The sequence below is a fragment of the Stegostoma tigrinum genome, chromosome 24 (genome assembly GCF_030684315.1).
Source record: "Stegostoma tigrinum isolate sSteTig4 chromosome 24, sSteTig4.hap1, whole genome shotgun sequence".
Classification (NCBI taxonomy): domain Eukaryota; kingdom Metazoa; phylum Chordata; class Chondrichthyes; order Orectolobiformes; family Stegostomatidae; genus Stegostoma; species Stegostoma tigrinum.
Genome location: NC_081377.1, coordinates 47514191 through 47537333, shown reverse-complemented (window position 1 = coordinate 47537333; position 23143 = coordinate 47514191). Strand labels below are relative to the sequence as shown.

Genomic DNA, 23143 nt, shown 5'->3' with positions numbered 1-23143 from the left:
TGACCAGCAGATACATAGGAACACCACTTGAACCTGCAAGTTCCTCTCCAGGTCAATCGCCATCCTGACGTAAAAATATATTGCTGTTCCTTCAGTGTCACTGGGTCAAAATGCTGGGACTTCCAGCCTAATAACACCGTGGGGGTCCCTACACCCGGAAACTGTAGCAGTTTGAGAAGGGGATCATTTGGAATGACCCATCGCCAGCTCCTCAAGGGCAACTAGGGCAATAAATGCCATTCCAGCCAGCCCCGCCCACATCCTGTCACAGAATGAAGCCTTGATACTGTTTCCTGTGATGAAACTATTGTTACTTGCGAAAGACACTTTGTTTCCGAGGCTTTAGCTGCTTCCATTGCTTTTAATTCAATGAACTGAAGGCTGAAGCCGGGAAAATCACCGACAGCCCGCCCGGGGAAGGATTAAAGAGGAAGCTTTGCAGGTAAAGTGGCGACTGGGCAGCCCCGGGGGGAGAGCAGCGTTGGAGGGACGACAGGGCCGGGGCCGGGGCCGGGGGTTGGGGTGGTGGGGGATGTGTTTCGCGGGGGGTGGTGTTTGCGGCAAAATGGAGTAAATGTAACGATAGGGTCGGGCGGCTGGTGTCTTTGTGAATTGAGCCGAAGATAAAAGAAGTTTCCGTTTTGACGGAGCTTGCCAAGAGCTTCCAGAAACGGCTCGGCCTGCCTTTAGAGCAGCGCAGTGACTGGGTACAGGGCACTACGTTACTTCCCAGCCACAGAGATCGGCCCTTCACCCCAAAAGCGTTCGTGCCGACCCCATTTCCCTGCATTTGACTCATAAACTTCTAAACCTTTCCTATCCATGTATTTGTCCAAATGCTTTTTAAATGTACCCGCCTCAACCACTTCTGCTGGCAGCTAATTCCATGTGCATACCACCGTCTGTGTAAAAAAGTTGCCCCTCGGGTTCCATGTGTTCTTTCCCCTCTTACCTTTAAACTGATGCCCTCTAGTCCTCAGTTCCCCATCCTGGGAAAAAGACTGAGTGCATTCACCCAATCCATGCCTTTCATGATCTTATACGCTTCAAGAAGATCCCTCTTCAGTCTCCTACGATCGAAAAAAAACAGCCCTAGCTTGTCCAATCTCTCCCTATAACTCAGTCCCTTCAATCCAGGCAATATCCTTGTAAATTTCTTCTGCACTTTTTCCAGTTTAACAACATCCTCCTCGTAGCAAAACTGAACAAAATCCTCTAATGCATGCTCACCAACATCCTGTACAACTGCATCGTAACTTCCCAACTTTTGTACTCAGTGCCCTGACTGATGAAGGTCAGTGCGTCTAATGCCATCTTCACTGCCCTGTCTACCCGTAACTCCACTGTGAGAGAACCGTGCAGCTGAACTCGAAGGTCCCTCTGTTCCACGACACTTCTTAAGGCCCTGTCATACTCCATGAAACTTGTACCTGGATTTGACTTTCCAAAATGCAACACTTCACACTTATATTAAACTCTATTTCCATTTCTCAGCCCATTTCCCCAGTTGATCAAGATCCTGCTGCCATTTCTGACCATCTTCCTCATTTTCTACAACAATGCCTGTTTTAGTGTTATGCGCAAAAGTATTAATCATGCTTTGTACATTCAATAGGGAAATCCCCGGCAATTACAGACCAGTATGTCTCACGTCTGTCGTCTGCAAGGTGTTAGAAAGGATTCTGAGGGATAGGATTTATGACCATCTGGAAGAGCATGGCTTGATTAAATGCAGTCAACATGGCTTTGTGAGGGCATGGTCATGCCTCACAAACCTTATCAAGTTCTTTGAGGATGTGACTAGAAAAGTTGATGAGGGTTGAGCTGTGTATGTGGTGTATGTGGACTTCAGCAAGGCATTTGATAAGGTCCCCTATGGTAGGCTCATTCAGAAGGTCAGGAGGAATGCGATACAGGGGAACTTAGCTGTCTGGATACAGAATTGGCTGGCCAACAGAAGACAGCGAGCGGTAGTAGAAGGAAAACATTCTGCCTGGAAGTCAGTGGTGAGTGGTGTTCCACGGGGCTCTGACCTTGGGGCTCTACTGTTTATAATTTTTATTAATGACTTGGATGAGGGGATTGAAGGATGGGTCAGCAAGTTTGCAGATGACACAAAGGTTGGAGGTGTCGTTGACAGTATAGAGGGCTGTTATAGGCTGCAGCGGGACATTGACAGGATGCAGAGATGGGCTGAGAGGTGGCAGATGGAGTTCAACCTGGATAAATGCGAGGTGCTGCATTTTGGAAGGTCGAATTTGAAAGCTGAGTACAGGATTAAGGATAGGATTCTTGGCAGTGTGGAGGAACAGAGGGATCTTGGTGTGCAGATACATTAGATTCCTGAAAATGGCCACCCAAGTGGACAGGGTTGTTAAGAAAGCATATGCTGTTTTGGCTTTCATTAGCAGGGGGATTGAGTTTAAGAGTCGTGAGATCTTGTTGCAGCTCTATAAAACTTTTGTTAGACTGCACTTGGAATACTGCGTCCAGTTCTGGTCGCCCTATTATAGGAAAGATGTGGATGCTTTGGAGAGGGTTCAGAGGAGGTTTACCAGGATGCTGCCTGGACTGGAGGGCTTATCTTACGAAGAGAGGTTGACTGAGCTCGGACTTTTTTCATTGGAGAAAAGGAGGAGGAGAGGGGACCTAATTGAGGTATACAAGATAATGAGAGGCATAGATAGAGTTGATAGCCAGAGACTATTTCCCAGGGCAGAAAAGGCTAGCACGAGGGGTCATAGTTTTAAGCTGGTTGGTGGAAAGTATAGAGGGGATGTCAGAGGCAGGTTCTTTACACAGAGTTGTGAGAGCATGGAATGTGTTGCCAGCAACAGTTGTGGATGCAAGGTCTTCGGGGACATTTAAGAGACTGCTGGACATGCATATGGTCACAGAAATTTGAGGGTGCATACATGAGGATCAATGGTCGGCACAACATCGTGGGCTGAAGGGCCTGTTCTGTGCTGTACTGTTCTATGTTCTATGTTCTATGACAAATAGGAATGGGCCAAACTTCAACCCCTGAGGTACAACACTCGTTATAGGCCTCCAGTCTGGCAAATATCCTTCCAGTATTACCCTCTGCTTCCTACCATCAAGCCAATTGTGTATCCAATTTGCCAACTCTCCCTGGATTGCATGTGATGTAACATTCCGGAGCAGCCTCCCATGTGGAACCTTATCAAAGACCTTACTGAAATCCACATAGACTATATGTATCGCCCTGCCCTCATCAATCTTCCTGGTCACTTCATCAAAGAACTCTTAACAAATATATGAGGCATGATCTCCTATGCACAAAGCCATGCTGGCTACTCCTGATCATACCCTGTCTTTCTAAATGCATGGAAAGCTTATCTCTGAGAGATAATTCTGAAGTAAATTACTTACCGTAGATGTTAGGCATATTAGTCTATGATTCCCAGGTTTTTCTTTGCAGCCCTTCTTGAATAAAGGCATAACATTCAGTACCCCCCCCCCTGTCTTCTGGGATCTCACCCAAAAGGCAGCACCCGAGACTGTGCTGCTGACCTGGGCTGGGACTCCACTGCGGCCTGGGCCTGCGAGACTGGGACTGGTTCTGGATCTGGGGGTGACAGGCTGGGTCTGTGGGTAAGAACCTGGGTCTGGGTGTTGGTGTGAGAGGCTGGGTCTGAATACTTTTAGAGAGAAGCAAGATTCCCAGGATCACTTGTTTGTAGCTTTGCTCTGATCTTATGGGACTGTAGCCTTATTGCCTTTTACAGTTCATTACTGTCATAACCAATTTATGGCTTTTCTGAAACGTCAAAAAGAGAAAGAGACACTTCACAAAATTGTTACAGAACAGCACGAGGCCAATTGGCCCATTTTGTCTGTGTTGCTCTCTGAAGGACCAATTTACTGTCTTCCAGTATTCCACCTTCTCGCAGGAATGGGAATATCTTCATCTTCTTAACTTTCACCTTCAAGGGAAATAGACTGAGCTCTCCAATCTAATAACTTGAAATTCGTCATTTCTGTAACAATTTTCCATGAATATTTTCTGCACATTCTATTAATTGCTTTCACATTCTTCCCAGAACTGGAAACAATACCCTGTTGATGCTGAACCAGTGCCTGTAAATTAAACAGAACCTCCTTGCTTTTATAATCTCTGCCCTATTAATTAAGCCCAGGATGCTATATGCTTTATTTACCAGTCTCTCAATCTTAACTGCCACCTTCAAATAATTCAGCCACATTAACACCCTGGACACTTTGCTCCAGCACCCCGTTTGGAATTATACCCTTTCTTTTATTTTGTCTCTTCAGCTGCTTCCCACTTAGATGATTTGCTTCTCACTTCTCTGCATTACGTTTCGTCCCTCACATGCTCAACAATTACACTGACTTGTCCACACACCTTTGAAGTTCTCCATTAAACTCCTCTCAATGCTTCTATGTTATGTATCACTTTTAAATTTTGAAACAGAGCTCTGTACATTGAAGTGTAAATCAATAATATAAATTAGGGACAGGAAAGATCAAAACAGTCTACAGACCTACCTATTTCCTGTCACTCAATAAATTTTCTTTCTTTCTGTGTAATAAGTAGATTCTTGTTTACTATGCACCTGTAACACACAAATATCACTTCAGATGCGCAGAAATTTCTTTCAAAAACCAGCTGTGTGCTGGAACGTAAATTTAGCTGTTTATAAATTGTCTTCCATTTCCACTACGTGCTACCCTCAAGTTACCGACTCCATGTGTCTTGCAACACTGTTGTTACAATTACCTAGTGATTCTTGATCTCAGCAGTTTACAAGTAGCAATAATTATTTGTCTTTGCACAGATAGAACAGAGTAAGTTAGCAATTAAAACTTACAATCATGTTTCATACCTAAAACAAATCATGAGCAAAGCCACAGAACTTGCATCGTTAAGTGGGACTCTGTGTAATGATGGAACAGATATCTCTGCCCAGTGGTGCACATAATTCAGAGTTTTACTTCTAAGTACTTTTTCAAATTTTCTAATGTAGAACCATAAGGTATAAGAGCAGAATTAGACCACTCAGTCATCAAGTCTGTTCCACAATTTGATCGTGGCTAATATGTTTCTCAACTCCATTCTCTTGCCGCCTTCCCCATAACCTTTGATCGCCTTACTAATCAAGAATTTATTTATCATTGTCTTAAATATACTTAATGTCTTGGTCTCCATGGCCCTCTGCAGCAATGAGTTTCACCGATTCATCACCCCCTCGCTGAAGAAATTCCTCTTCATCTCAATTCTAAAGGGCTGTGCCCTCACATCCTCGTCTCTCTGCTAGTGGAAATGTCTTCACTAGTGTTTTGGAGTAGATTTGTAGGGCGGATTGTGGGTGTTTAGGTTGGTTGGTTTGTTGTTTCGTGGACGTTTCATTACCGTGCTTGGTAACATCCTCAGTGCAGCCTCTGATGAAGCGTTGATGTGTTTTCCTGCCTTATGCTCTCAGTTCCTTCATCCAGATCGTTAACCATTAACATGAATAGTTGTGGTCCCAATACTGACCCCTGCAGACCTCCACTAGTCATCAGCTGCTGTACACCCATTCTCCTCTGCCAGTCAGCCAATTCTCTACCTGTGCCAGAACCCTGCCCCTAATGCAATGGCCTCTTATCTTATTTAGCAGCTTCCCATGTGGCATCTTATCAAAGGCCTTCTGGAAATTGAATTAGACATGTCCGCTGGCTGTCTAACTTGCTCATTACCTCCCCAAAGAACTCCAACATTTTAGTCATGCATAACCTCCCTTTAATTGAGCAAAATATTAAAAAGAGCAAGAATCATCAAAGTTTGCTTAGTTACACAACCATGTTCTCAATAAGTGAGGTGTAATCCTCATCGCCAACTGTCCATCCGGGGGCTTACCATTGAGCAGGACTTGAACTGGATTTGTCATATTAAATGTAGTGGCTACAAAAAACCAAAGAACAAACCCCTTGGCCCTGCCAGCCAGTGCCATCACATTTTGCCCTTCCATAATAAAACTGTCTTCACTTAAAGGATCTGCATCCCTCCCGTTTCTTCCTGTTCATGTATTCATCCAGGTGCTTCTTGAAAGCTGCTATTGCGTCTGCTTCCACCACCTCCTCAGGCAACATCTTCCAGACACTGACCACCCTTTGTGTGAAAAACGTGCCTGGCGTATCTCTTTCAAATTTGCCCCCCACCTTGCATAGTGAACCTGTATCACTTAATAATTGACGCCTCCACCCTAGGAAAAAGCCTTATACTTTGCACTCTATCCATACCATTAACAATTTTGTAAACTTATGTCAGGTCACCCCTCAACCTCCTGCGAACCAGTGAAAACAAACCCAGTCTATCCAAACTTTCTTCATAGCTAAAAATCCCCCATACCAGGCAATATCCTGGTTAACCTTTTCTGTACCCCCTCCAAAGCATCCACATACTTCTGTTGGTGTGGTGACCAGAACTGTACATGATATTCAAAGTTGTATAAAGCTACATCATAACTCATCTTTTCTAAAGACCAGGTTGGATGTTAGGAACACTGTAGCAAATAACTTCCTGACTTCCCAAAGCATGCTCATCATTAACAGGGCACAACTCAGGAGTGTGATGGAACACTCCCCACTTGCCTGGATGGGGGTAGCTCTGATAACGCTCAAGAAGCTTGACACCATCCAGGACAAATCAGCCCATTTGGTTGGCATCAACAAACATTCAATCATTCACAAATGACATTCAGCAGCAGCAGTGTGTAACATCTGCACGATGCACTACATAAATTTAGCTGAAATTCTTAGACAGCACCTTGCAAACTCATGACCACATCCATCTAAAAGGATAAGGGCAGCAGATACATGGGAACACCACCCCCTGCAAGTTCCCCTCCAAACTACTCAACATCCTGACTTGGAAATATATCACCATTCTGTCACTGTTACGGAATCATAGAACTATACAGTAGAGAAGAGGCAATTTCGCCCATCGAGTCCACCCTGGCAAATACTAGTCTACAGATACACCAGTCCCACTTTCCAACACTTGGCCCATAGCCTTGAATGTTGTGGTCATCCAAGTATTTTTTAAAAGGCAAGATAATAAAATGTGAGGCTGGATGAACACAGCAGGCCCAGCAGCATCTCAGGAGCACGAAAGCTGACGTTTCGGGCCTAGACCCTTCATCAGAGAGGGGGATGGGGTGAGGGTTCTGGAATAAATAGGGAGAGAGGGGGAGGCGGACTGAAGATGGAGAGAAAAGAAGATAGGTGGAGAGGAGAGTATAGGTGGGGAGGTACGGAGGGGACAGGTCAAGGAGGTGGGTTGAGGTTAGTAAGTAGGAGATGGAGGTGCGGCTTGGGGTGAGAGGAAGAACAGGTTAGGGAGGCAGAGACAGGTTGGACTGGTTTTGGGATGCAGTGGGTGGGGGGGGAAAAAGAGCTGGGCTGGTTGTGTGGTGCAGTGGGGGGCGGGGACGAACTGGGCTGGTTTTGGGATGCGGTGGGGGAAGGGGAGATTTTGAAGCTAGTGAAGTCCACATTGATACCATTGGGCTGCAGAGTTCCCAAGTGGAATATGAGTTGCTGTTCCTGCAACCTTCGGGTGGCATCATTGTGGCACTGCAGGAGGCCCATGATGGACGTGTCATGTAAAGAATGGGAGGGGGAGTGGAAATGGTTTGCGACTGGGAGGTGCAGTTGTTTATTGTGAACCGAGCGGAGGTGTTCTGCAAAGCGGTCCCCAGGCCTCCGCTTGGTTTCCCCAATGTAGAGGAAGCCACGCCGGGTACAGTGGATGCAGTATACCACATTAAGCAGAGGTTCACCTGCACATCTGCCAATGTGGAAAGTCATCTTGGGGCCTGGGATAGGGGTGAGGGAGGAGGTGTGGTGGCAAGTGTAGCATTTCCTGTGGTTGCAGGGGAAGGTGCCGGTTGTGGTGGGGTTGGAGGGCGGTGTGGAGCGAACAAGGGAGTCACGGAGAGAGTGGTCTCTCCGGAAAGCAGACAGGGGTGGGGATGGAAAAATGTCTTGGGTGGTGGGGTCGGATTGTAGATGGCGGAAGTGTCGGAGTATGATGCATTGTATCCGGAGGTTGGTGGGGTGGTGTGTGAGAACGAGGGGGATCCTCTTGGCGGGGGCGGGGTGTGAGGGATGTGTTGCGGGAAATGCGGGAGACGCGGTCAAGGGCGTTCTCGATCACTGTGGGGGGAAAGTTGAAGAACTTGGACACTCCAGATTCTTATCTCCCTCCGGGTGAAATTTGTTTTCTTCAAATCCCATCTAAACCTCCTGCCTTTCATCTTAAAATTATGTTCCCTTGTTATGGACTTTTCAACTATGGGGAATAGCTGCTTTCTATCCACCCTGTTCATGCCCCTCATTACCTTATGCACTTCAATCGGGCCCATTCTCAGCCTTACCTGCTCTAAAGAGAGGAACCAAGCTTATCTAGCCATTCTTCGCAGCTAGACTGCTCCATCCCAGGCAACATCCTGGTGAATCTCCTCTGCGCCCACTCCAGTGCTGTCACACCCTTCTGAAAGTGTGGAGAGCAGGACTGTACACAGTATTCTGCCTGTGGCCTAACCAAAGTCTGTACAGCTCCAACATAACATCCCTGCTCTTATAATCTATGCCACGATTGATAAAAACAATCATCCTGTTGTCTTCTTGACCATCCTATAAACCTGACGTACTGCCTTCAGGGATCTGGGGACAAGTGCCCTAAGACCCCTCTGTTCCCGTGAGCTTCCTCATGTCTTGCCATTCACTGAGTACTCCCTTGTTACCTCTTCCAGTGCATCATCTCACACTTCTCAGGGTTAAATTCCATCAGCCACTGATCTGCCCATCTGCCCATTCTCTTTCTATCCTCTTGAAACCTAAGACTGTCATATTCACCATCAACCACCCAGCCCATCGTCGTTTCATCTGCAATTATCATTTATATACATCACAAACAGTAAGGGACCCAGTATTGATCCCTTTGGTCCACCAGCGAACATTAGCTTCCAGTCACACAAACAGCCTTCTACTGCAACCCTCGGTCTCCTAACATTATGCCAGCTTTGGACCCAACTTGCCAAGTTAACCAGGATCCCATGTACTTTTATCTTCTCTAACAGTCCCCAATGCTGGGACTTGTCAAAGGCTTTGCTAAAATCCAAATAAACTACTACAATCTCACTAACCTCATGTACACAACTAGTCACCTCCTCAAAAAATTTAATCAAATTTGTTAGGCATGACCTCCCTCTGACAAAGCCATGTTGCCCGTCCCTGATCAAACCTTGCCACTGTTTAGAACATAGAACATAGAACATAGAACAGTACAGCACAGAACAGGCCCTTCAGCCCACAATGTTGTGCCGACCATTGATCCTCATGGATGCACCCTCAAATTTCTGTGACTATATGCATGTCCAGCAGTCTCTTAAATGACCCCAATGACCTTGCTTCCACAACTGCTGCTGGCAACGCATTCCATGCTCTCACAACTCTCTGCGTAAAGAACCTGCCTCTGACATCCCCTCTATACTTTCCACCAACCAGCTTAAAACTATGACCCCTCGTGCTAGCCATTTCTGCCCTGGGAAATAGTCTCTGGCTATCAACTCTATCTATGCCTCTCATTATCTTGTATACCTCAATTAGGTCCCCTCTCCTCCTCCTTTTCTCCAATGAAAAGAGACCGAGCTCAGTCAACCTCTCTTCATAAGATAAGCCCTCCAGTCCAGGCAGCATCCTGGTAAACCTCCTCTGAACCCTCTCCAAAGCATCCACATCTTTCCTATAATAGGGCGCCCAGAACTGGACGCAGTATTCCAAGTGCGGTCTAACCAAAGTTTTATAGAGCTGCAACAAGATCTCACGACTCTTAAACTCAATCCCCCTGTTAATGAAAGCCAAAACAGCATATGCTTTCTTAACAACCCTGTCCACTTGGGTGGCCATTTTAAGGGATCTATGTATCTGCACACCAAGATCCCTCTGTTCCTCCACGCTGCCAAGAATCCTATCCTTAATCCTGTACTCAGCTTTCAAATTCGACCTTCCAAAATGCATCACCTCGCATTTATCCAGGTTGAACTCCATCTGCCACCTCTCAGCCCATCTCTGCATCCTGTCAATGTCCCGCTGCAGCCTACAACAGCCCTCTACACTGTCAACGACACCTCCGACCTTTGTGTCGTCTGCAAACTTGCTGACCCATCCTTCAATTCCCTCGTCCAAGTCATTAATAAAAATTACAAACAGTAGAGGCCCAAGGACAGAGCCCTGTGGAACCCCACTCACCACTGTTTAATTCTCTTCTTCAGAATTTTCTTCATCATTCTCCCTACCGTTGATGTGAGACTGACTGGTTTGTAATTCTACCACCCATGTTGAAAAGTGGAACCATGTTAGCTGTCCTCCAGTCCTTCAGCATCTCCCTGTGGCCAGAAAGGAATTAAAAATTTTGGGTTAGAAACCCTGTAATTTCCTCTCATTTCCCACAGCAGCTTGGGCTACAACTTGTCCATACCTAGGGATATGTCCACTTTTAAACCTGCCAAAACATCCAATACCTCCTCACTCCCTGTGTCAAATTGCTGAAGAACCTCATAGTGCCTCCTCTTGAATTCCCTGCCTACATTTTCCTGCTGCTGAGTGAAGACTGATGCTTGCTTAACCAATGTCCTCTGAGCACAGGTTCCCCCCCACCTCCCCCGCCGAGTCCCTAATGGGTCCACTATTTCCCTGGTTATTCCCTTTCCCCTTGATATACTTACACAATCTCTTAAGATTCTCCCTAATCTTACATACCAGTGTTTTTTTTCGTGTCCCCACACCTTTCCCCCACTTTTGCTTTCTGAATTACTCTCTTAAGCTCCCATCTGCACTTTCCACTTGGGGCTCTGTTGATTTTGCTTCCTTTGTAGTTGTAAAATCCTCTCTCTTCCTCCTTAACTAGTCCTGAATATATTCTTAGACATTCAGGGTTCTCTGGGCTTGTTGCTCCTACATTTCCCCTAAATGGAATATGTTAAGCTGTACTCCCCAACCCCCACAATTCAGTTTGTGCCCTCTCCCCATTTTCTACTGTTATTTTACCCAGAAGTAGCTGTTCCAAGCTGACTTTGGCCAGATCCTGCCGTTTTTAATAGAATCTGCCTTCCCCCATCTAATCCAAACCTATTCTTTTTTTTAAAGATCTCTTTGTTCCCTTTTCCCATAACTAACTTAAAACATAGTGTGTTGTGGTCATTCTCACCAAAATGCTCTTCCACTGCCATCTCGAACAGCTGTCCAGCTTTATTTGCAGAATTAGCTCCAGCACTTGCACTGTGCCTTGTCAGACTTCCTATATGTTAATATGAAAATCCTGAAAGATTTCAAGAAACCTGCTCCCTTTAATCCCTCAAACTATGACTATCCCAATTAATGTTAAGGAAGTTAAAATCTCCTAAAGTAATTACCCTGTTATTATTTTTACACACCCCAGTAAATTGTCCACGTGTCTGCTTCTCTATTGCCCACGGATTGTATTATATATCTCTAAACGCTCCCAGAAGTGTGACTGTTCGCTAAACCCCCCACACACAGCCTCATTTGAAGACACTTCCAACACATTAGCCCTCCTTACTGCAGTAACTGACTGTTTTATTAAAAATGCAACAGCACCTCCTCTTTCACACCCTCCCTTGTTCTGTCCCTCCTTCAACCACAGCTGGAATGAAGCCTGTGTTAGAAGGCAAGGGTCCAGTAGTTATAGTTCATATAAGTGTCAAATGACAGAAGTAGAATTACAAAAGGGGTTTTGCATAGACAGTATGAGGAGCTGGGCACTAAATTACCCATATGCAAATAGTCATAATATCTATAAAAACAAAGAGACAAACTATGCTGAAGGATTAGGAGAAATGGATTTCAGTTTGTGTGCCATTGGTATCAGGACTGGGGAAAACATGTACTGCATGGACAGTCTGCTGAGCTACGTCAGGGCCAGTGTTCTTGTGAAGTGTACAACTAGGGAGGGAGAGAGAGACAGTTTTAAACTAAATAGTGGATGCAAAGGATCAAACATGGAAAGATATGGTGTATCAAAGGGTAGAGACAAAGGATCAGAGGAAAATAGTAATTTGAAAAATAAGGGTCAGAGAATGGCTGGAAGGGATAGAGAGAAAACCAACCTGAAGAATACACCAACAGTCAAGACTAGAAGTTACAAAGATAACAAAAAGGCAAAACTGAAGGTTGTACATTTTGAATGCATGCAGCATTGATAACGAAGTAAACGAACAAATATTATACTTTGAAGGAAATAAAAATGATCCAACTACCATTATGAAGACATGGCTTCAAGGAATGACAGGAATAGGCCCTGAATATGGAGAGGTGTATGACATTTGACAAAAAAAAAGCAGCAAAGTGAAAGTACAACAACATACAGAATCCCTACAGTGCAGAAACAGGCCCCTCGGCCCAACAAGTCTACGCTGATCCTCAGAGCATCCCCCCGAGACTCATCCTCCTATAATCCATTTAAGCTACACGTCCCTGAACACTGGGCAATTTAGCATGGCCAATCCAACTGACCTACATATCTTTGTACTGTGGGAGGAAACCCGAGCACCCTGACGAAACCCACACAGACACGGGGAGAATGCGCACACTCTACACAGACACAGACAGTCACCCGAGGGTGGAATCGAACCCAGGTCCCTGGTGCTTTGAAGCATCAGTGCGAACCACTGAGCCACCGTGCCGCCCACAAAAGTGGAAGGGTGGCACTGTATGAATGGCATTTTGCAATAGGTAAAGGTGACCTTAGTTCAGAATCAGCATGTACAATTGGTTTGGGTTGGGATAAGGAATTAATAGAAGAAATAAGACACGAATGGGAGTGGTTTATAACCACCAGGCCCTGACAGTAAACACAATGTAAGACAAAATATACAAGAAATATGAGGTGCTTATGATGAAGGGACGCTTCTCAACATGAATACCTAAAATATACATATGAACTGAGAAAATCAGGTTGGCAGTAGTAGCCTTAGCGAGTTTTGAGAAGATTTGTAGCTCAGGTTGAGTTTGCTCACTGAGCTGGAAGGTTAGTATTCAGACGTTTTGTCACTTTTTTTAATTTATTTGACAAAAATATACTTTATTCATAAGACGTACAAAAAAAAACATATTTATACACCTACCCAGTCATGCAAGCCGATTCGGGTTACCCAGGGGGTACGTACACCAACGAAAGGGAAAAAAACAAACAAAAAAGAAAAAAAAAACAAAACAAAGAAAACACCCCGGCAGTCGTCACCCCGCACAGTCCCAGTTGGCCCCCTGACCAGTTGGGGAAGGCGCCAGCTGGGCCCAGTTACCAGATAGGGCCCTTTTTTCTATTCTGGACGAGGGGTTTCATACGGTGGTCTTTCCCCACTGCGCCTTGGCGGCGGCTGCCCCAAGCTTTCGCGCGTCCCTCAGCACGTAGTCCTGGACCTTGGAGTGCGCCAGTCTGCAACACTCGGTCGGGGTCAGTTCTTTCAGCTGGCAGACCAGCAAGTTGCGGGCAGAACAAAGAGCGTCTTTCACCACATTGATGGTCCTCCAGGCGCAGTTGATGTTGGTCTCGGTGTGCGTCCCGGGAAACAGCCCGTAGAGCATGGAGTCCCGCGTCACGGAGCTGCTCGGGACGAACCTCGACAAATACCACTGCATCCCCCTCCAGACCTCCTGCGCATAGGCACACTCCAGAAGGAGGTGATCGACAGTCTCGTCCCCCCCGCAGCCACCTCGAGGGCAGCGTGCGGTGGCGCAGAGATTCCGGGCATGCATAAAGGATCTCACTGGCAGAGCGCCTCTCACCGCCAGCCAAGCAATGTCCTTGTGCTTGTTTGAAAGTTCTGGCATGGGGCATTTTGCCAAACGACTTTGGCAGTCTGCGTGGGGAACCACACGACGGGATCCACCCTCTCCTTTTCCCGAAGGGTCTCGAGGATACTACGTGCTGACCACTGCATGACGGCCTTGTGGTCAAAGGTGTTTCCTTTCAAAAATTTCTCCACGAAGGACAGGTGGTACGGGACGGTCCAACTGCTCGGAGCGTTCTGCGGCAACGAGGCCAGGCCCATTCTTCGCAACACCGGGGACAGGTAGAACCTCAGTAAGTAGTGACACTTGGTGTTTGCGTACTGAGGATCTACGCACAGCTTGATGCAGCCGCTCACAAAGGTAGCCGTCAGGGCGAGGGTGGCGTTCGATACGCCCTTTCCCCCATTTTCCAGGTCTTTGTACATGGTGCCCCTGCGGACCCGGTCCATCCTCGACCCCCCAAATGAAGTGGAAGATGGCCCGGGTGACCGCAGCGGCGCAGGTCCAGGGAATAGGCCAGGCCTGTGCCACATACAACAGTACTGAAAGCCCCTCGCACCTGACAACCAGGCTCTTACCCGCGATGGAGAGGGACCGGAGCGTCCACCTGCCCAGCTTCTGCTTCAGTTTGGTGATACGCTCCTCCCAAGTCTTAGTGCACGCCCCAGCTCCACCGAACCAAACACCCAGCACCTTCAGGTAGTCTGTCCTGACGGTGAAGGGGATGGAGGAGCGGCCGTCCAAGTTCCCAAAGAACATGGCCTCGCTCTTACCCCTATTGACTTTGGCACCCGAGGCCACTTCAAACTGGCCGCAGATGTCCAACAGCCTACTCACCGACCAACGATCGGTGCAGAAGACGGCGACATCGTCCATGTACAGGGAGGTCTTGACCTGAAGGCCTCCGCTGCCTGGGATAGTCACACCCTTCAGGCTCACGTCCTTCCTGATGGAGGCGGCGAAGGGCTCCACACAGCACACGAACAAGGCAGGAGAGAGCGGGCAGCCCTGCCTGAACTCCAGATCTAACAGGAAAACTGTCCGATTCCCACCCGTTGATCGAGACTGCGCTAACGATGTTGGTGTAGAGCAGCCGGATCCAATTGCGGATGCCCTCCCCGAACCTCAATTTGGAGAGGACGTCCCTCATGTAAGCGTGAGAGACCCTGTCGAAGGCCTTCTCCTGGTCCACCCGCCTTTCCTGCACGTAGGCGATCGTATCCCTGATGAGCACGAGGCTCTCAGCGATCTTCCTGCCCGGCACAGCACAGGTTTGGTCAGGGTGAATCACCGACTCCAGGACAGACCTGACCTGGTTGGCTATGACCTTGGCCAGGATTTTGTAGTCCACGTTCAATAGTGAAATGGGACGCCAATTCTTAATTTCTTCCCTCTCCCCCTTCCTCTTGTAAAGGAGGGTGATGATGCCCTTCCTCATGGACTTGCACATTTCCCCTGCCCGAAGCGCACTATTGTACACCTCCAGCAGGTCCTGGCCGACCAGGTCCCACAGAGCGGAATACAGCTTAACCGGTGAGCCGTCGCTCCCGGGAGTCCTATTCCTCTCCAAGGACTTGAGGGCTCTAGTCAGCTCATCCAGGAATATCGGTTAGTCCAGCCACTCCCTCGTGCCGTCGTCTAAGACCTCTGTGATAGATGACAGGAATGACTCGGAGGCCGTGCTGTCCGTGGGCTTCGTGTCGTACAGTCCGGCATAGAAGGGTCTGCTGATCCTCAAAATGTCGGGCCGCGATGACGTCACCGAGCCGTCATTCTCCTTCAGCCGGCTAAGCACAGAGCTCTCTTTGTGCACCTTCTGAAAGAAGAAACGCGAGCACGTCTCGTCCTGCTCCACGGAGCGGACCCTGGACTGGAAGATTATCCTGGATGCCTCCGCGGCGAAGAGCGAGGCTTGCTGACCCCTCACCTCGCGGAGGTCCTCCGTGACATCGACCCCCATCAACTGTAGAAGGAGCAGGTTCTGCACCTTTTTCTGGAGTCGCGACAGCTTTCCCCGCCTCTCTCTTGCCTTCGGAACACCCTTGAGGACAAAGAACCTCTTGATGTTCTCCTTCACTGTCTCCCACCAGTCGCCCGGAGACTCAAAGAGGGGTTTCACGGTTCTCCAACCGGCGTACTCCCTCTTAAGCTCCCCGACGTTCTCTGGGGTCAACAGAGTCGTGTTGAGCTTCCACTTCCCCTTGCCGGCTGGCTGGTCGTCCTGTAAGTGACAGTCGGCCAGCAGGAGGCAGTGGTCAGAGAAGAACACCGGCTCAACGCCGGTGGACCTTACAGAGAACGCCCGTGACACAAACAGGAAGTCTATCCTTGAGCGATAGACCCGTCTGGCCGCGACCAGGTGTACCTCCGCTGCGCTCCGTCTGCAGGGATGCTGAAGACGTCAAGCAGCTTGGCATCCTTCACCGTGCCCATCAGGAATCTGGATGTGATGTCCAGTTGACTCCCCCCACCCGCTGTCCCCACGCCGGATCTTCCGTCTGCATCGATGATGCAGTTGAAGTCTCCGCCTAGGATGACCGGCCTGGACGTGGCCAGCAGGGGTGGAAGCAGCTGCAGGACAGCTAACCGCTCACTCCGTACCGCTGGGGCGTACACATTGATCAGCCTCAGGGGAGCGTTCCCATAGGTGATGTCAGCCACTAGGAGGTGCCCCACCACCACCTCCTGAACTTGAGAGATGGTGAAGTTGCGCCCCCGCAGCAGAATAGCCAGGCCTGAGGAGCGACAGTCGTTACCCCCCAACCAGATTGAAGGCCCACAGGTCCAGGCGCCGGACCATTTCCCGTACCTGCCGAGGTGCGGTATCCCGCACTCCTGCAGAAACAGGAGGTCCGCCTTGATGGTGGTCAGGTAGGCCAACGTGGACACACATCTCGCGGTTGACTTGACGCTGCGCACATTAATGCTCGCAACTCGTACCCCCATTGTGGGCAGTGACCGCAGTACCCTCCCCAAGTCCAAGGTCCAGCCCCTCCATCTGTCCCTTCATGCCCATTGCCCGGGCTAACTGATGGACGCTCTCCGGGCTCAGGAAACCGTCTGTGCTGCCTTCCGGGTGGCATCCCCCCGTCGGGGGTATAGAGGCAGGAGTCCGGCTCTGGGTCAGGCTGGGGACGCGCTGTCTCCTCCTTCCCGCCTGGACGTTCCGGGGGGCCCTCTAGGGCCCCAGCGGCATGTGACTGGGTGTCGGAGGGAGTCTCAGGATGCCTCCTGTTACCTGGAAGCGGGGTGCTGCTTTCCTTCTCCCTCGAGATCTTTAACTTCTGCTTCAGGTGGGCCCCCTCCGAATCTCCCTCGTCAGAGGAGCTCTTATAGCCCCCCTGTAGCTGCCTCTTCCCGCCTGATGGTTGCGGTTCCTGGGCCCGTCGACACAACTTCCTCCTCGCTTTCCGGGCCGTCGTCCACTTCCCTGGGTCGCCTGTCGCCGCCTCCATCAACTCCAGGTTGTTGGGGGGGAGCGGAGCCTGGAGGGGCGCTTTGCTGGCCTCGGGCCCATTCTGCGGGGCTGGGCCCTCCTGCACATTAGTTGGGTCCTTGCTGGGCCCTGGTGCCTTCTTCTCCTCCGGGGGGGCTGGCCCCGCATTTCCCCTGCTGGCTACCTGGGCGTAGGTGGCACCCCGCTGCGGGCATGCCCGATAGAAGTGGCCTGCTTCCCCGCAAAGGTTGCAGCTTTTCTCTTGTGGGCAATCCTTTGCAAGGTGTCCCTCCTCCCTGCAGTTCCTGCAGATGGTGGCTTTGCAGTCGGCCGCCACATGACCTGACCTACCACAGGCATGGCAGACTTTAGGTTGCCCTGCATAGGTCAGGTAGCCTTTGCTCCCGCCGATCACGAAGCTGGATGGTGGGTGTACAACGTTCCCGTCCGCACCCATCCTCAGTGTCACCTTGACTTGCCTCTTACTGGTCCAGATGCCAAAGGGGTCCATGATGTCAGTTAGGTCCCCTTCCACCGTTACGTACCTTCCGAGGAAGGTCAGGACATCAACTGCTGGCACATGCGGGTTGTACATATGTACAGTCACCATACGGCTCCTCTGTGCTGGCATCACAAACAGCGGGACAGCGGTCAGTACAGAGAGGGGCCCTCACCTCCTTTCTCCTTGAAAACCTCCAGGAAGCGCTCGCAAAGCTTGGCACTCCGGAAGGTCACGTCGTAAAAACCTCCTCCGGGGAAATCCTGCAGGCAGTAAATGTCCGCAGCAGCGAACCCACAACAGTCCAACAGGACCCTCTTCACGAAGAAGGTGCGGTCCACAGGTGCACCTTCATCCACCTTCTTTACAGAAACACGGATGGTGTTCCGGACCCCCTGACCTGGGGCACGAACACTTGCCGCAGCCATCGTTGCAGGTTGGCTGCTCCCCTGAACCAGCGTTAGGCCGAAGCCAGCATTAAGATCCACTGGTTGCAAGGGTGCACAGCCAACCCGACGTCTTCCTTCCACCTCCAACACAGTCACGCTCTTCACAGGTCCGTCTGCAGTCGTCTCCCCGCACAGTCCCTGTTGGCCCCCTGACCAGTTGGGGAAGGCGCCAGCTGGGCCGAGTTACCAGATAGGGTTCTTTTTTCTATTCTGGACGAGGGGTTTCATACGGTGGTCTTTCCCCACCGCGCCTTGGCGGCGGCTGCCCCAAGCTTTAGCGCGTCCCTCAGCACGTAGTCCTAGACCTTGGAGTGCGCCAGTCTGCAACACTCGGTCGGGGTCAGTTCTTTCAGCTGGCAGACCAGCAAGTTGCGGGCAAACCAAAGAGCGTCTTTCACCGCATTGATGGTCCTCCAGGTGCAGTTGATGTTGGTCTCGGTGTGCGTCCCCGGAAACAGCCCGTAGAGCACGAAATCCCGCGTCACGGAGCTGCTCGGGACGAACCTCGACAAATACCACTGCATCCCCCTCCAGACCTCCTGCGCATAGGCACACTCCAGAAGGAGGTGATCGACAGTCTCGTCCCCCCCGCAGCCACCTCGAGGGCAGCGTGCAGTGGTGCAGAGATTCCGGGCATGCATAAAGGATCTCACTGGCAGAGCCCCTCTCACTGCCAGCCAAGCAATGTCCTTGTGCTTGTTTGAAAGTTCTGGCGATGAGGCGTTCTGCGAAACGACTTTGGCAGTCTGCGTGGGGAACCACACGACGGGATCCACCCTCTCCTTTTCCCGAAGGGTCCCGAGGATACGACGTGCTGACCACTGCCTGATGGCCTTGTGGTCAAAGGTGTTTCCTTTCAAAAATTTCTCCACGAAGGACAGGTGGTACGGAACGGTCCAACTACTCGGAGCGTTCCACGGCAACGAGGCCAGGCCCATCCTTCGCAACACCAGGGACAGGTAGAACCTCAGTAAGTAGTGACATTCGGTGTTTGTGCACTGAGGATCTACGCACAGCTTAATGCAGCCGCACACAAAGGTAGCTGTCAGGGCGAGGGTGGCGTTCGCTACGCCCTTTCCCCCATTTCCCAGGTCTTTGTACATGGTGTCCCTGCGGACCCGGTCCATCCTCGACCCCCAAATGAAGTGGAAGATGGCCCGGGTGACCGCAGCGGCACAGGTCCAGGGAATAGGCCGGGCTTGCGCCACATACAACAGTACTGAAAGCCCCTCGCACCTGACAACAGGCTCTTACCCGCGATGGAGAGGGACCGGAGCGTCCACCTGCCCAGCTTCTGCTTCAGTTTGGTGATACGCTCCTCCCAAGTCTTAGTGCACGCCCTAGCTCCACCAAACCAAACACCCAGCACCTTCAGGTAGTCTGTCCTGACGGCGAAGGGGATGAAGGAGCGGCCGTCACAGTTCCCGAAGAACATGACCTCGCTCTTACCCCTTTTGATTTTGGCACCTGAGGCCAGTTCAAACTGGCCGCAGATGTCCAATAGTCTACTCACCGACCGACGATCGGTGCAGAAGACGGCGACATCATCCATGTACAGGGAGGTCTTGACCTGAAGGCCTCCGCTGCCTGGGATAGTCACGCCCTTCAGGCTCATGTCCTTCCTGATGGAGGCGGCGAAGGGCTCCACACAGCACACGAACAACGCAGGAGAGAGCGGGCAGCCCTGCCTGACTCCAGATCGAACAGGAAAACTGTCTGATTCCCACCCGTTGATTGAGACTGCGCTAACGATGTAGAGCAGCCGGATCCAATTGCGGATGCCCTCCCCGAACCCCAATTTGGAGAGGACGTCCCTCATGTAAGCATGAGAGACCCTGTCGAAGGTCTTCTCCTGGTCCACGCTGACGAGGCAGGTGTCCACCCGCCTGTCCTGTACGTTGGCGATCGTATCCCTGATGAGCGCGAGGCTCTCAGCGATCTTCCTGCCCGGCACAGCACAGGTTTTGTCAGGGTGAATCACCGACTCCAGGACAGACCTGACCTGGTTGGCTATGACATTGGCCAGGATTTTGTAGTCCACGTTCAATAGTGAAATGGGACGCCAATTCTTAATTTCTTCCCTCTCCCCCTTCCTCTTGTAAAGGAGGGTGATGATGCCCTTCCTCATGGACTTGCACATTTCCCCTGCCCGAAGCACACTATCGTACACCTCCAGCAGGTCCTGGCCGACCAGGTCCCACAGAGCGGAATACAGCTCGACCGGTAAGCCGTCGCTTCCAGGAGTCCTATTCCTCTGCAAGGACTTGAGGGCTCTGGTCAGCTCGTCCAGGGATATCGGCCGGTCCAGCCACTCCCTCGTGCCGTCGTCTAAGACCTCTGTGATAGACGACAGGAACGACTTGGAGGCCATGCTGTCCGTGGGCTTCGTGTCGTACAGTCCGGCATAGAAGGGTCTGCTGATCCTCAAAACGTCGGGCCGAGATGACGTCACCGAGCCGTCATTCTCCTTCAGCCGGTTAAGCACAGAGCTCTCTTTGTGCACCTTCTGAAAGAAGAAACGCGAGCACGTCATTAATGCTGGCAACTCGTACCCCCATTGTGGGCAATGACCGCAGTACCCTCCCCAAGTCCAAGGTCCAGCCCCTTCATCTGTCCCTTCATGCCCATTGCCCGGGCTAACTGCTGGACGCTCTCCGGGCTCAGGAAACCGTCCGTGCTGCCTTCTGAGTGGCATCCCCCCGTCAGGGGTGCGGAGGCAGGACGGTCCGGCTCCGGGTCAGGCTGGGGACGCGCTGTTTCCTCCTTCCCGCCTGGACGTTCCGGGGGGCCCTCCAGTGCTCCAGCGGCACTTGACTGGGTGTCGGAGGGAGCCTCAGGACGCCTCCCGTCACCTGGAAGCGGGGTGCTGCTTTCCTTCTCCCTCGAGATCTTTAACTGCTGCTTCGGGTGGGCCCTCTCCGAATCCCCCTCGTCAGAGGAGCTCTTATAGCCCCCCTGTAGCTGCCTCTTCCCGCCTGATGGTGCGGTTGCTGGGCTTGTCGACGCACCTTCCTCCTCGCTTTCCGGACTGTTCCACTTCTCTGGGTCGCCTGTCATCGCCTCCATCGACTCCGGGTTGTCGGGGGTGGGGGGGGAAAATCGGAGCCTGCAGGGGTGCTTTGCTGGCCTCGGACCCATCCTGCAGGGTCTGGCCCTCCTGCACATTAGTGGGGTCCTTGCTGGGCCCTGGTGCCTTCCTCTCCTCCGGGGGGGCTGGCCCCACATTGCCCCTGCCGGCGACCTGGGCGTAGGTGGTCCCCCACCGCGGGCATGCCCGATAGAGGTGGCCCGCTTCCCCGCAAAGGTTGCAGCTTTTCTCTCGTGGGCAATCCTTTGCAAGGTGTCCCTCCTCCCTGCAGTTCCTGCAGATGGTGGCTTTGCAGTCGGCTGCCACGTGACCTGACCTACCACAGGCATGGCAGACTTTAGGTTGCCCTGCATAGGTCAGGTAGTCCTTGCTCCCGCCGATCGCGAAGCTGGACGGTGGGTGTGCGACATTCCCGTCCGCGCCCATCCTCAGTGTCACCTTGACCTGCCTCTTACTGGTCCAGATGCTAAAGGGATCCATGATGTCAGTTAGGTCCCCTTCCACCGTCACGTACCTTCCGAGGAAGGTCAGGACATCAACTGCTGGCACATGCGGTTTGTACATGTGTACAGTCACCATACGGCTCCTCTGCGCTGGCATCACATACAGTGGGACAGCGGTCAATACAGAGAGGGGGCCCTCACCTCCTTTCTCCTTGAAAGCCTCCTGGAAGCACTCGCAAAGCTTGGCATTCCTGAAGGTGACGTCGTAAAAACCTCCTCCGGGGAAATCCTGCAGGCAGTAAATGTCCGCAGCAGCGAACCCACAACATTCCAACAGGACCCTCTTCACGAAGAAGGTGCGGTCCACAGGTGCACCTTCATCCACCTTCTTTACAGAAACACGGATGGTGTTCCGGACCCCCTGACCTGGGGCACGAACACTTGCCGCAGCCATCGTTGCAGGTTGGCTGCTTCCCTGAACCAGCACTAGGCCGAAGCCAGCATTAAGATCCACCGGTCGCAAGGGTGCACAGCCAACCCGACGTCCTCCTTTCACCTCCAAGATAGCACTGTCCTCCTCTCGGTCCACAAGAGAGTGGTTCTTTATTGTGTTCGAGATGTAAGCTGGTTCACTGAGCTTGCCAGTTTGTTCCCAGACATTTCGTCACCATTCTAGGTAACATCAACAGTGAGCCTCCGACAAAGCGCTGGTGTAATGTCCCGCTTTCTATTTATCTGGTTAGGTTTCCTTGGGTTGGAGATGTCATTTCCTGTGTTAGTGATGTCATTTCCTGTTCTTTTTCTCAGGGGATGGTAGATTGGTTCCAAATCAACGTGCTTGTTGATGGAGTTCCGGTTGGAATGCCATGCTTCTAGGAATTCTCGTGCATGTCTCTGTTTGGCTTGTCCTAGGATGGATATGTTGTCCCAATCAAAGTGGTGTCCTTCTTCATCTGTATGTAAGGATACGAGTGATAGTGGGTCATGTCATTTTGTGGCTAGTTGATGTTCATGTATCCTGGTGGCTAGCTTTCTGCCTGTTTGTCCAATGTAGTGTTTGTCACAGTTCTTGCAAGGTATTTTGTAGATGACGTTCGTTTTGCTTGTTGTCTGTATAGGGTCTTTTTAAGTTCATTAGCTGCTGTTTTAGTGTGTTGGTGGGTTTGTGGGCTACCCTGATGCCAAGAGGTCCGAGTAGCCTGGCAGTCATTTCCGAGATGTCTTTGATGTAGGGGAGAGTGGTTATGGTTTCTGGGCCCGTTTTGTCTGTTTTGTTTGGGTTTATTGCTGAGGAATCGGCGGACTGTGTTCATAGGGTACCCATTCTTTTTGAATACGCTGTATAGGTGATTTTCTTCTGCTCTTCGTAGTTCCTCTGTGCTGCAGTGT

General features: G+C 50.8%; 1 protein-coding gene across 1 annotated transcript in view; it reads left to right on the top strand.

The window, feature by feature from the left end:
* The first annotated feature begins 238 nt into the window (after positions 1-238).
* Positions 239-23143, top strand: part of ccdc28b (coiled-coil domain containing 28B) — a 38622-nt gene continuing 15717 nt past the window's right edge. The window contains exon 1 of the mRNA XM_048558391.2: positions 239-442. The gene's annotated coding sequence lies outside the window, so the exon portion shown is untranslated. The remainder of the gene's footprint in view (positions 443-23143) is intronic.